Source organism: Macaca mulatta, chromosome 9 (genome assembly GCF_049350105.2).
Source record: "Macaca mulatta isolate MMU2019108-1 chromosome 9, T2T-MMU8v2.0, whole genome shotgun sequence".
Classification (NCBI taxonomy): domain Eukaryota; kingdom Metazoa; phylum Chordata; class Mammalia; order Primates; family Cercopithecidae; genus Macaca; species Macaca mulatta.
In genome coordinates, this window is record NC_133414.1 from 72,765,246 (window position 1) to 72,778,501 (window position 13,256).

Sequence of the window (13,256 nt, forward strand, 5' to 3'; positions counted from 1 at the left end):
AAATCACTGGAGGGCTCAAGCAAATGCCAGAGCTTCTCCCTGGCTTGTTCCTACTCGTTGAGCTCTTTGGCCCTGAGTCCCATCCATCTCCGCTGAGACAGTCTGTCTTTCTGCCTACATCCACCTGAGACCAAGGAGGGTCTTCGTTAGTACAGTCCACATTATGAGGCTCTGATTTCCATCCCAGTTTAGGGCTCCAGAAAAGCCATTCTCCCAAACTAATGATTCTTGGGTGCTGTGGGAATCAAAGACTCACCAACAGGCTGTTTACCGAGCAGAAAATATCATCACCATCATCACCTTTCTCCTTGAAAAAACTTATTTTTTTCTCATCAATTTTATATTTTAGAATATCATCTTGAACCGTTACAAAACACCTTAAATAAAAGTGACTGTGACTAAGGCATGTTGGAGAACATTCCAAAACTCTTTCTTCCCAAGGGTTCTGGCACCTTATGATGTACTTTGTAAAAAATTGATTGAAGATTTTAAATAAACAGGAAATTGGAAGTGATTTTTAGAGTTGGATAAAGGAAAAGTGAAAAAGCATAAGAAATCTGGGATATTTTCACGTTGAAAGGAGAAAAAGCACAAATTCCCTAGTTACCATTTAATATGAGGGTGCAAGAGCCGCATTTACAACCAGCTATGATCTTTGAAAATGTTTTTAAAACTCTCTGCGTCTCAGTGACTTCATTTGTAAATGAGAGTGATTCCTCTAGATGACTCTAAGGTCCCTTCAGGTCCCAGGGCACATGATCTAAGTTAGGAGTGGGAACATGGGAGCGGCTGCCTCTTCCTGGCTAAACGTTTGGAGACTATTGTGTCCAGGGCTGGAATAATCATCCTTTATGCTGCATCACCCAGGCAACACTCTCAGCCTTACTCACGAGTGGTGAACATTTTCTGCTCTGGACGTAGAATAGGTAGGTTCATTCCTGTGCTTTTCACCTTAGCGTCTTTTTAGGTTCAAGATGCAAATTTCTCATTTCGGAGAAATGATAGTCACCATCACAATTAATTGTAATTAAGGGAAATGAATTATTATAACGATTTAAAAATGGCCAGCACCTGAATCACGTTGTTCAAATTTCACCGCCTGTTCTAGGGTTTTCTTCTCAATTTCATCCCTCCTTTCCCCCTTTTTTTTTTTTTTTTTTTTTTGGTTCAAGGCCCAGCTTCAGTTAATCCCTTCATCTCTATTCCATGTCTCCAATTCCTAGTACGTAACTAGAGGTTCAAGAGACCCCAAATTCCTGCCATTTTCCCCATTTATGTTTCCCCATGTGGATCTTCAGGAAGTAACCAGTCTTCCTTCTCACTTCATTTCCTGTCCTCTGTTTATTTGGTTGTTTTCTTTCATTAATAAACTAACCATCTCTTAGCTACTTACATTCATAAATGTAATTTTAATCTATTGTTTTATTGTCAAAGGGAACCTCATTGAAGGAAGGAAAGGCGAAATTGAGGAATAAAGGTAGGAAGGGAGAGAAACAAAGACTATTCAACCATTTGACTGAGATGTGAGCCTTCTTGACTCCTAGGAGACTAAGTAGATCCATTCAGCTTGAACACTGAGCTCCAGGGCAGAATCTGTCCATTTTCTATTTTATTCTTACTTGCTGCTTTTGGAATGGTGGTAAAGCCACCAATTGCCATGACCCTTGAAAGGATCTTCACTAATTAGGACTGACTCACTCTCTTTAAAAAGCAAAAGAAAGAGAATTTACTTACAATCTTCTGGCAAATTACCTTTCTGCCCCTCTCCTCATTCCCAAAAGGCATTTTATTTTAATCCAGCAGAGATGATTTAGCATATAAATCCCATGGTCATTTGAGGAGGTGATGATGCTATTTGGATTTATTTATGAGAGAGTAGTAATGAGAAATGATTCCTAGACAGTTTGTACTAGTTCGGTCATATTGGTTGTTTAAGTGCAGTCTCTTCCAATTGGTTGTTTCCAATAAAGTATCACTTGTTAATAATTTCAAGAATTCCATAAAAATAAGGAAACTTGGAAAACATTTTAAATTTTATTTCTTAAGAGACCACAGAGCCTAATTTTCAATTTTTATGGCAAGCTTGCTTAAAACATGTATAGAAAGAAGCCTATGTGCTCAAAGACAAAGGCACCTTTAGCCCTACAATGGTTGGAAGCTCCATGATATCATAGTCCCACATGGATAGATTGGAGAAAGAATTCTGACTTAGACCACCTGTAGCAGACTTTCCTCTTTTGACATTTTTTTTTTTTTTTTATCACAGAAAGGACCTGAGACTCCTTATCTAAAGATAAGACAAACTTGGGGTATACATTAAGAATCCAGGAAGACAGAAAAAAAGAAAAAGATATAATAAGCAGTATTTTAAAATACCATCAGTTATGGGCATGCATCTGGTACAAAGAGTAGTTCTTTAGATTGGAAGAAAGAAGAGTTTGCATTGAACTGCATGGGCTGGTAAGAATGCAGAGGCATATAATGCTTGATGGGCTTTGGAGGCATTTCAATAGTAATTGGGTGACAGGACTGGAATGATGTGTAATATGAGGGTTTTCCAGGGAGATGGGACTTAATGGGCCATGATGTATTTGTAGGAATGTGATTTCAATAGATTGACTATTTTGTCTACTGTGTTAAGTTTGTGTAGGGGAACTAGGGAAAACTGAGATGCGACTTCATGGAAGGGGCTACAAAGTACAGTCTAAAGGCCTAGATAAAAGCTTGAAACTTGATTTAGAAAGTTATGAAAAGCCACTAAGAGTTTTAAGCAAAGAGTGATGGGGCAGCAATGGCTGTGCATTTTTCAGGCTGAAAGTAGTGAGATGTCAGTTCTTCCTGGAAAATATCATGAGAATGCACACAAAACTGAACATATTCTCAGCAGCAAGGAGTGCTAAAGGGTGCCCACTCCAAGTCAACAATTCACCGTGTGCAACACCCCCCTTTCTCACGCATTTGGCTTTGCTTTCTGTCACAGGACCATCAGACGTAGAACGTCCTGACTCTCCTGAATTACTAGAATGTCAGCAACAAACTCACAAAGTAGATTAGAGGGTAGGAATGGATACATAAATTTTTAAAAATTGGCCAATCATACTATTTTCTAGACAGTAATATAATAAGAACATGAGGCAGGACATCCACAAATTGTAGAGAATAATTAATAGTCCAGAACTGCCAAATAGGAATTTCCATTATGAAAACATCCTTGCAGCTAATCAGGGAGCGCTTGCTTAGAAACCTGTTAGCACCCGTTAAATATTTGTAAAAGGAGCGGATGGGAGAGAAATGAGCACACTATAGGTACTGCTATCAATCAGCTTATAATACAACTAAAGAAAGAAAACATGCTCAAAGCGCCATTAGAGAAAGGGTGAGCCCTAACGATATAGTTTCACATTCAATATGGTAGGAGATGAAACAAGGGAGAAATGCTGTGGTTTGAAGTGGTTCAGCAAGGTAGGATTTCTAGAGAAAGGGGGGTTTAGGAGTTAGATTAGTAGAGGGTCAGCATTCCAGGTATGAAGGCAGGATTATCTGGCATGTGGCAGGGTGGGTGATGTTCATCAGTAACTGCTAATTGATATTTACTGAGCAGCTGTTGTGTCCTCACGACTGTAAGGCTATTAGAGAAAGATAGCCCGCCTGCCTAACTGGGAACACAAGGCACACATATATTGGAAAGGTCACGTTGCACAAAACAGGTGTTCAATAAATAATTTTTTAATAAATGTGAACACTCAATAACAAATAAATGTTACAGATTGTAATAGTTGTAGAAGATTGGTTGGGATTGTAGTGACTGGATATGGGGCAATGGCTGTGGGTCTAGAGTATATTCATTGTGCAGTGAACACACACCTAATCTGTCCTCAAGGACAGAACCATGTGGAGGAATAGGAAAACAAGAGAAGCAGGCAGGAAGGGGAGGCCGTGAGTATGACAGCTAAGAAATGTTATATTGGGTTCATCCAGAGCAGGAAAAGCTGAGAGCTGTCCATGAGAGAAGGCCCCATAGGCAAGACGAGTGGGACAGGGGTGTGAAGAAGTGGGCTACAACAGGCCCTGCAGATGTGGAAGCCAGATCCACAGAGGCACTTAGAAAGTGAGGATCCTGGATGAATTATTTTAGGGAGAAAGTATAGGTTTAGATCAGCTGGCAGAGATGTGTTTGTAAGCTAAAGTCATGTTTTTCAGGACTAAAAAGGAGCAAAATAAGTAGACCTTCTTGGGACAGGAGATCTAGGGTACTCTGGAACCAGGAAAATAAGAAATAAGAGGGGAATTTTAAGAAAGAGAGGACAGATCATCTATGAGGCTGGAGATGAAAGGTGTTGGAGATGGTGATGCAGAAGTCAAAGGACTCACTCGAAGGACTCACTCTGCTTATTTGTCCATATTCCCAGAGCTTGTCATGAGATCTGGCCCGGGTGGGCAGTCACTCAGCCACTATGTGTCACTGTGGCTGCCATGGTGGATGGAGGCTGGACAGGTAGTGTGGCGATTGGCAGTCTTTCTGGAGGACTCAGGAGGGAGGGGTTTCAAGGTGGGCATCACCTTTCACGTTCCTGTCCATGTCTGTACTGTTCTTCTTCCCTCCCTGAACAGCACACACCTTGCACCCTTAGTTTCAGGGGTCTGAAAACAAATGCTACAACCACACTGCTTTGGTGGCTTTTCTGAACAGGCAGTGTGAGAAGAGATGTTCTGGCCAGGTGAAAGTGGACTTTATCTTTAGGTAGGTTTTTCAGTTTAGAAAGGTTTCCTTTGCTTATCCCTTGAGGACTTCTGTGCTGCTGCTTCTCCTCCGTCTTGCTAGTTAACAGAACAGGGGCAGAAGTGACACCAGTGCTCTTGGCCTTGCCTGCTTTGGGAAGCACTACTGGGCCCCACTGTTTAGAATGTTAGATGGAAATGTACACAAGGCACTGGCACACGCCTGCCAGAGTGACTCAGTGCTTCTCTCCCATGGGACTCAGGGTCAGCATGGGAAGGCTGCTGGCAGGGACAGGAGCCCCACCCACAAGGTGGACCGAGCCTCACTTCCACACAAAACCAGAATCCCATCTGCCCCAGAGCACTCGCTCTCCTCCCCTTCCTTCCGCTCAATACGGTCTGACATGCCTTTGACCAGAACTGCAAAATTTCAAACATAAACCCAGATCTGTTGGGAAATCCTAATTAAAAACGTTCCATTCCCAGGTGGCACAATCACATCCTGCCTAAAACTTCTGGCCCACATCCCACCACCCAGATGTTGAAAAGAAACCTTCCTCTGCGTAACACCAAAACTTGCACTTCAAGGTTTCTTTAGGGGACAAAGAAAAAAAAAAAGTACACACATGCAGAGTGCAGCCTACATGTTCATTAAGGAAAAAGAGCGTGGCTTATTCATCTTTCGATCTTTGTTGGCATTATGATTATGATTATGATTAATTACTCTGACCTGACAGGAATTGAAGAAGAGAATATATGCTGGTGCTCTGAAATGATCTACCCAACTCTGTCATCTGTAACAACCAGTGATAACTCTCTTGTCTTGTAAAAAGGGTTTGTACATAACTTGTACATGGTTTCATTTTGTATTTTTCGCAGATTAAAAATTTATGTATTTGTGTTCTAAAATAAGGAGTGTTTCTTGTGTCTTTGTAGCAGTCACATGCCATGGGGGTGAGAGGTGGGCTGGGGGTGGTGAGGTCCCTGAGTTCTAATCAGTCTGCTTTTGTCTCCTCCCTCCATGCTCCTCCATGAAGGCAAAGTTGTGGATTGATTGAAATCATGAGCTTCCCTTTGCAGCTTCAAGTGCAAATAGACCTCCCCACCTCCATGGTCTTCAAGGAGCCAGTCAGTGGGTGCTGCTTAAGACTGCAATAGGCATGGAGAGAAAGTGCTGCTGTCATTCAACGTAGTGCCTGAGAGCCCTACATAGCCACACTGGGGCCAATGGGACAGGTGCTCCTGCAGAAGGCTCCAGCAAGCAGGGCACTAAAAAAATGCACATCTTTCAATAAGTCCCTGAAAAGCTAAAGCATTTCTGCCCTCAGCCACCCACTCTCAAGCTAGTTACCATTTCCTGCCATTTGCATAGACAAATGGTGTTCTTTCCCCTGCATTTAGCCTATCAAAACTCAGGACAATCTGCTAAAGGTTTGACTCATCCTACTCCACACTCATCCCCAACAGGGCAACAGATGGACATTTTAAAAGCAGAAAAAAAAAAAGAAAAGAAAAAGCCCTTAAAAACTAATCCTGCCATGTTGGGCCATGCTCTAAACCTTCTTCAGAATCTTCAGAGTTTGCACTCTTTTCAGGGACCTGGACTCCCAAGGGCAAAGCTGGTCCAGCCTACAGAAAGGGAAGGACCTGGAGAATGGGAAAAAGCCATCCAAGGTATATAGATGTGATGTGTAGAATGTGTTGGGATTTAATGCATTCTAGAGATTGTTTCATTTGCTCATTAGCCAAATATTTACTGAATAGCTATTATGTTAACAGTCCTCTGCTGGGAGCTGGGAAAACAACAGTGAGGAATTCTATGATTCCAGTTCTCCAGTCTTGGGGAGGGTTGGGATCAACAAATAAACAGGTGATAGCCATGTATTAAAAATCGATCTCTAGGGGAAAGCACAGTTTGCCATTGGGAACACATCAGAGGGGCACTTAGCTATTTGAAGAGGAGTATACCAATTGATAGATATTTTAAAAAATAAATCCCCCTTCTACCTAAGTCAATAAAAGCCCCAACTGGAACTTATTCCCAGTGGTCAGCAAATGCAGGTTTACCTGTCAGAATGTGCCAGTTCCTGATAGTCCTTTGCGCTCCAGTTTCTCAACTTGCCTTCTCCAATATTTGCTAACAAATCTGAATGTTGTTGGGGAATGTAATTGCAGAGCATATGGTCCCCATTAGTTAGGCAAACTCCACTGCCAAATTCAGCTCCAAGGAAGGAGTCTGCATAAAGGATGAAGTATTAGGAAAACATTGACAGTGACAGAGAAGGCAAATAAAAGAGATGAGACAGTGAGTTACAAAATAGCAGGCTCGGCAAACCCAGCACAATGAATGTGGAACATAATTTTCCATTTGTTGAGAAAACAATATATGTGAATTTGTACTAAAATCTCCCTGTAGCAAAAATCAAAGTAGACCATTCACCAGAATCAATGTTAACTGCTTTGCAATGTCAGATAAGATAGATTCTGCTTGGGAGAAAAACATGAGTGGAACAGAATAGACAGTCTGCTAAGGAAATAAAGCATGAGTGACATCAAAATGTAAATATAGACTTAACGCTATTTTAAATGTTACTGGACCAGCCTTTGAGAGGAGAAACAGAATCTTATGCTTAATAACCTCTCACATTCAGAGAGTATAAAAACATAGGCTAAATATAGTCAGACATGAGGTCCCCTAAGATCCAGGAAAGAAGATCGGACAAGATGAGAGCCTGGGGCTTCATCAGGCAGAAGGCAGATTCCCCAGACCAGTCAAGCTTCTGAAAATCAAAGAGGGACCAGGGCTGAACCTGAACCCAGACTCAGCCTGGCTGCTTGGCCTCCTCTCCCAAGCAGCTGATGCTATGGGTCCTTCACCCCAAAGCCTATCACATGCTCGCTGGTTTTTAGTCTATTGTAATTAACTCACCCTAATTCAACAATTTTTTTTTTTGAAAAAGCACTTTAATTAGGTGTTTCCAAAAATAATCAACTTCATTTTTCTGGAGTCAACAATGTCTTTCCTTCACTTCCATTTCTCTGGTTAACATACTGTTTAATTCAATTGCATACTACAATAACAAGTTCAGATGTTTAAACAAGCTCGAGACTGCTGGTCAGCTCACCTGGTGAAATCCAAAGGACACAGATGAAGTAAGGAGTTCTGTGCAAGGCACACAATTTCAGTACACCACGGAAAGCCGTTAACTTGTTCACAGGAGAAAGGAGACAGACATCAGCTAATCCAACTAGTGGATAACTGGTGCTTATTTAAGAGCGCTTCTGAGGGAAATGACTTTTAATATCTATATGTGGGTGACTATTGAAGTGAATTTGTTCACCCATTCCATGGAGTGCCAGTAAAAAAGATGAGTTAGACTTAATTATTATATATTAGGGGTTGGTGAACTGTGTCTTGAAGGAAAATGCAGCCTGCCACTTGCTTGTTTCCTAAATAAAGTTTTATTGAAACACAGCTATGCCCATTCATTTACATATCGTCTATAGCTGAGTTTCTGATACAACAGCAGAGTTCAGTATCTGGGATAAAGGATAAGGTTCATAAAGCCTAAATATTTACCATCTTACTTTTCACAAAAAAAATTATGCTGATTCTTGGTCTATATTGCTTACAGGGAGAAAATAAAATGTATAGTAGAATACCATTTGTGTTAAACAATTAGGTTTATTTGTTCATCATTAAAACTGGGGAGGAAATAAGGTCAAGTCATAAGCAGTGATTATCAGAGTAGTAGGAAGCAAAGGGGAAAAATTAAGAGACAGGAAGGAGTTTTGCTTTTCACTTTATACATTTCCATTTTATTTAGGTTTATGTAGATCAAACATGCATAATTTTTACTATTGGAAAAATGTTAAAGATAATTCTTTTAGGAAAATTAATAAGTAAGTTTAACTAGCTAACAAAATAAATTTATAATAAATAAGAGCCTATGGTTACCCTGCATTTAAGTGGCATTACCAGGATGTAGTTCTTTTGACTCCAAAGACCATCCCAGAGCTCTACATCTCGTAGCTGCCAGTTTCCAAGTGGCGTGTATAAAGCAGGAAAGTGTGAGACATAGTGACAGTTTATCCAGTACTCTGAGTTTGCTGCTTTGCCACAGTTGTTGAGCTCTGGACCTGCCAGGCTAGCAAGCAGGAGTCTCATCCCCCAACAAACTGTTCTTCCTGTAATTGCATCCCCAGCACCAATGCAGCAGCAGGAGAACTCTACCTGCCCACAGAAGGAGGCTGCAGGCCTGAGCTACCTAATTGTGAGGCTCTGCCTACATTCATCCTCAGTGCTCAACTCAATAGCACCGCACTGGGTCCTGACCTCATTCTATTTTGTGCAGTCCTTTTTACATCAAGGCATCTTCCCAAAAACTGATACGCACTCCAAGAATCTTTTATCTATTAATTAATTAAAATAAAATTAATTGAGCACAATAGATTATGCATACAATTGGCACACATTTTAAAGATACAGAATAAACACTGAAAATAAGTCTCCCTCCCATTTCTGTCTTAGACATCCAGCTCCCCTCCCTAAGACAACCATGGTTAATAGTTTCTTCTTCATCCTTCCAGAAAGTCTTTGTATATACAATCATAATCCAAACATATTATGCTATATACTTTATAACACTTTAAATACACTCTATATACCTTTTTAAAACAATATAATGTGTAGATTTTTTGGTCCATCCATCAATCTTCCTAAGGGCTGCATAGTATTCCATATAAAAATCATCTATTTAACCTTTCCCCTATTGATGATTATTAGGTTGTGTTTATTCTTTGGCTATTTCACCCACAAATGTAAGCATAGCAGTAGGTTAAATTCCCAGAAACGGAATTGCCTTGTCATTAAAAAAAAAAGTTTTAAGTGCAGTTGTAGTTGATTTGCCAAACTATCCCCCACAGAAGATGTTTTAAATCATAATTCTACCCTCTACCCCGGCATTCTGGCTTTCTGCACCCTCTTCTACATGGGTTATTATATTAACCAGGATGCTTTTCACTGTAAGTAATAGAATGTCCAACTAAAAATTAGTTCTGGAAATGGAAAGTCCACAGGTGTGTTAGTTATAGAGTTGGTTGATTCAGCAGCTCAACCTTGTTACCAAGAACCTAGGAGCTTTCCATTTTTATGTTCTATTGTCTTCTTCAACACACTGACAATGGCTGCGCTCATTGCCAAAGGACAGCTACGACTACTGTAGTGGTCACATACAAACAAAACAAAGTTCTATAAATGAAGAAGAGGTTAGTTTTTCTCATGGGACTTTTTTATAAATTGAAGAAGAAACATTTTCTCGAGTCACCTAGTACACTTTCTTTTGGATCCCATTGACCAGAATGAGGTCCCATGACCACACTCAAAATAATAAAAGATTTGATATGAAAAGGGTATAATAATTACACGTTTGACTTAGACTTTGAGCCTCCCATGTTAGATTGGGAGTGAGACCACCTCTTCTACTGCTTAAGTGGGGAATCCAGCAAACAAAAAAGAAGGAGGAGTGGTCATAGAGCAGGCCACCAAATAGTGGCCAATCTGAGATTTGAAAGTAAATTTTCATTTCAACTACATTTAAATTTTTAAATTATGAGCAAAGTTAAACATCTTTTGACATTTTGTTGCCAATTTTTCCATTTATATTTCTCTAACTGAACTTCCTATGTGATTTACTTTAAAGTTACCTAGTTTTTTTATTTCTTAAATAAATTTCTTTTTAAAATTTCAAAACTAGCATATGCTCACCATAAACAATGAAAATATATTTATATTTAAAGTAATCTCCTCAAACCTCCTTTATATTTTCCACTCCTCCATTGTGAAACCAATGCAAATGTATAAAATAGGTGGGGAAATGTTTAATAATTTTTTGGCAAATAAAAAGCTCATATTACAAACAAGATTTTACAAATTGCCTTTCTTAATTAGAAATATATAAGTATATCCCCTCCAGATTAATAGATATAATTAACATCCTTTTAATTAATGTATCCTTTAATTAACTTATCTATTGAAAGTAGTAAAATAACAAAATTAAATTTTAAGAATAAAAAGCGATAGAAAATTAATATTCTAATTTATGTATAGATCTAAGTTAAAAGTCTACCCACTTTTTAGGACATTCAGGTGTTTCCTATTCTTTTCCACCCTCTGGAGTTCCTTTCTCTCTGATAGTCAGGGCCACTGCTTCCCTGAAGAGACACAAATGAGCAGGTAAGTGGAATCTAGGATGAGGCCAAGGCTACAAGTTTTAAGGATTGTCATCTGTAGGTCAGAGTCTCCCTGCCCTGCCAAACTCAAATAACTCTTGAATGCATCAGAGGAAAAGCTGCTGTTAAAAGAGTGGTGCTAGGGGCATTAAAAATGAAATATAGAGGAAATTTCTGAAGTTTTGGAACTATCACACCTACACAAAGCAAACATAGGTATGTAGTTTACTAAATTATAGATGAACCATCAAATGGGGCAACAAAAAATAGAAAAGATAGAAAATATGATGGCAAATCTGAGACAAACATATAAGTAAATAAAAATGGGCTAACTTTATTTTTTTAAAGACCTATGGTAGAAAACTAAACCCAAAAATTATGCTGCATAAAAATGTTATCAAAAAATAAACTTTATTGCAGCACTACTCACAATAGCAAAGACATAGAATCAACCCAAATGCTCATCAATGATAGACTGAATAGATAAAATGTGGTACACATACACCATAGAATACTATGCAGCCATAAAAAGGAATGAGATCATGTCCTTCATGGGGACATGGTTGGAACTGGAAGCCATTATCCTCAGCAAACTTACTCAAGCACAGAAAACCAAACATCACATGTTCTCACTATAAGTGGGAGCTGAACAATGAGAACACATGGACGTAGGGAGGGAAACAATTCATACTGGGGCCTGTTGGGGGGGTGTAGTGGGGAGAGAGAGAGCATTAGAAAAAATAGCTAATGCATGCTGGGCTTAATACATAGGTGATGGGTTAATAGGTGCAGTAAACAACCATGGCACACATGTTGACATATGTGAGAAACCTGCACATGTACCTTGGAGCTTAAAATAAAAATTAAAAATTAAAAAAAGGAGCTTAGAACAGTTGAAAGTAAAAGCATATGCAAAGGTATTTGGATCAATTAGAATTTTTGGTTTAAGCAGAGAATAGCAGATTAATAATATCAGATAATGTTAACATGAAGACAAAAATTAGCGAACAAGAAAAAGCATGGTATTTTTTATGATAAAAGTGCAGTGTAATCACACAATCACAGATACCAGACTGAAATTATCATGGCATCTAATTCTATAAAGCAAAAATAGGAGGGAACTTCAAAATATTAGTGGAAAAACTGAATTAAAAAATTAAAATTAAAATCATAAATTTTATTTATCAACATGAACTCCATCAAGGTCAAGACACTTTATAAGTGATGATACCAGCTCTTAATCCATCCCTAAAGAACTGAGGGTGTTGGGAATTTAACCATATTAATGCGGTCTATGTTACATTATTAACTGAAGGAAAATGGGTGCCCTTTACAGGCTTTTTAAGATTAGAAAACAAAAAGAAGTCAAAAGGAGTCAAATCAGGGCTGTAAGGTGATGCTTAATGATTTCCCATTGAAATCCTTACCAAATTTACCTTGTTTATGAGAGGAATAGGAGCATTGTTGTGCTGGAGAAGAACTCTCTGGTGAAGTTTTCCTCGATATTTTTCTGCTAAAACTTTGACTACCTTTCTCAGAATACTTTCATAATGAGAAGATGTTGTTGTTCTTTGGCCCTCCAGAAAGTCAACAAACAAAATGCCTTGAGCATCCCAAAAAACTGTTGCCATGAACTTTGCCTTTGACCAGTCCACTTTTGGTTTGACTGGACCACTTTCACCTCTTCGTAGCCGTTGCTTTGATTGTGCCTTGCTTCAGCATGATACTGGGAAAGCCATGCTTCATCTCCTTTTGCAACTCTTCAGAAAAACGCTTCAGGATCTTGATCCTGCTTGTTTAAAATTTCCATTGAAAGCTCTATTCTTGTTTGCAGCCAATCTGGGAGCAACAGTTTTGGCACCCATCAAATGGAAAGTTTGCTCAGCTTTAATTTTTCAGTCAAAATTGTGTAAGCTGAATCAATTGAGATGTGGTGTTGATTATTGTTTCTGCTGTTAATCGTTGGTCCTCTTCAGTTATTGCACAAACGGTATTAATTTTTTCCATGCAAATTGATGTAGCTGGTCTGCCACTGTGGGCTTTACCTGCAACATCATCTCATCCCTTCTTTTTTTTATTTATTTATTTATTATTATTATACTTTAAGTTGTAGGGTACATGTGCATAACGTGCAGGTTTGTTACATATGTATACTTGTGCCATGTTGGTGTGCTGCACCCATCAACTCGTCATTTACATCAGGTATAACTCCCAATGCAATCCCTCCCCCCTCCCCCCTCCCCATGATAGGCCCCGGTGTGTGATGTTCCCCTTCCTGAGTCCAAGTGATCTCATTGTTCAGTTCC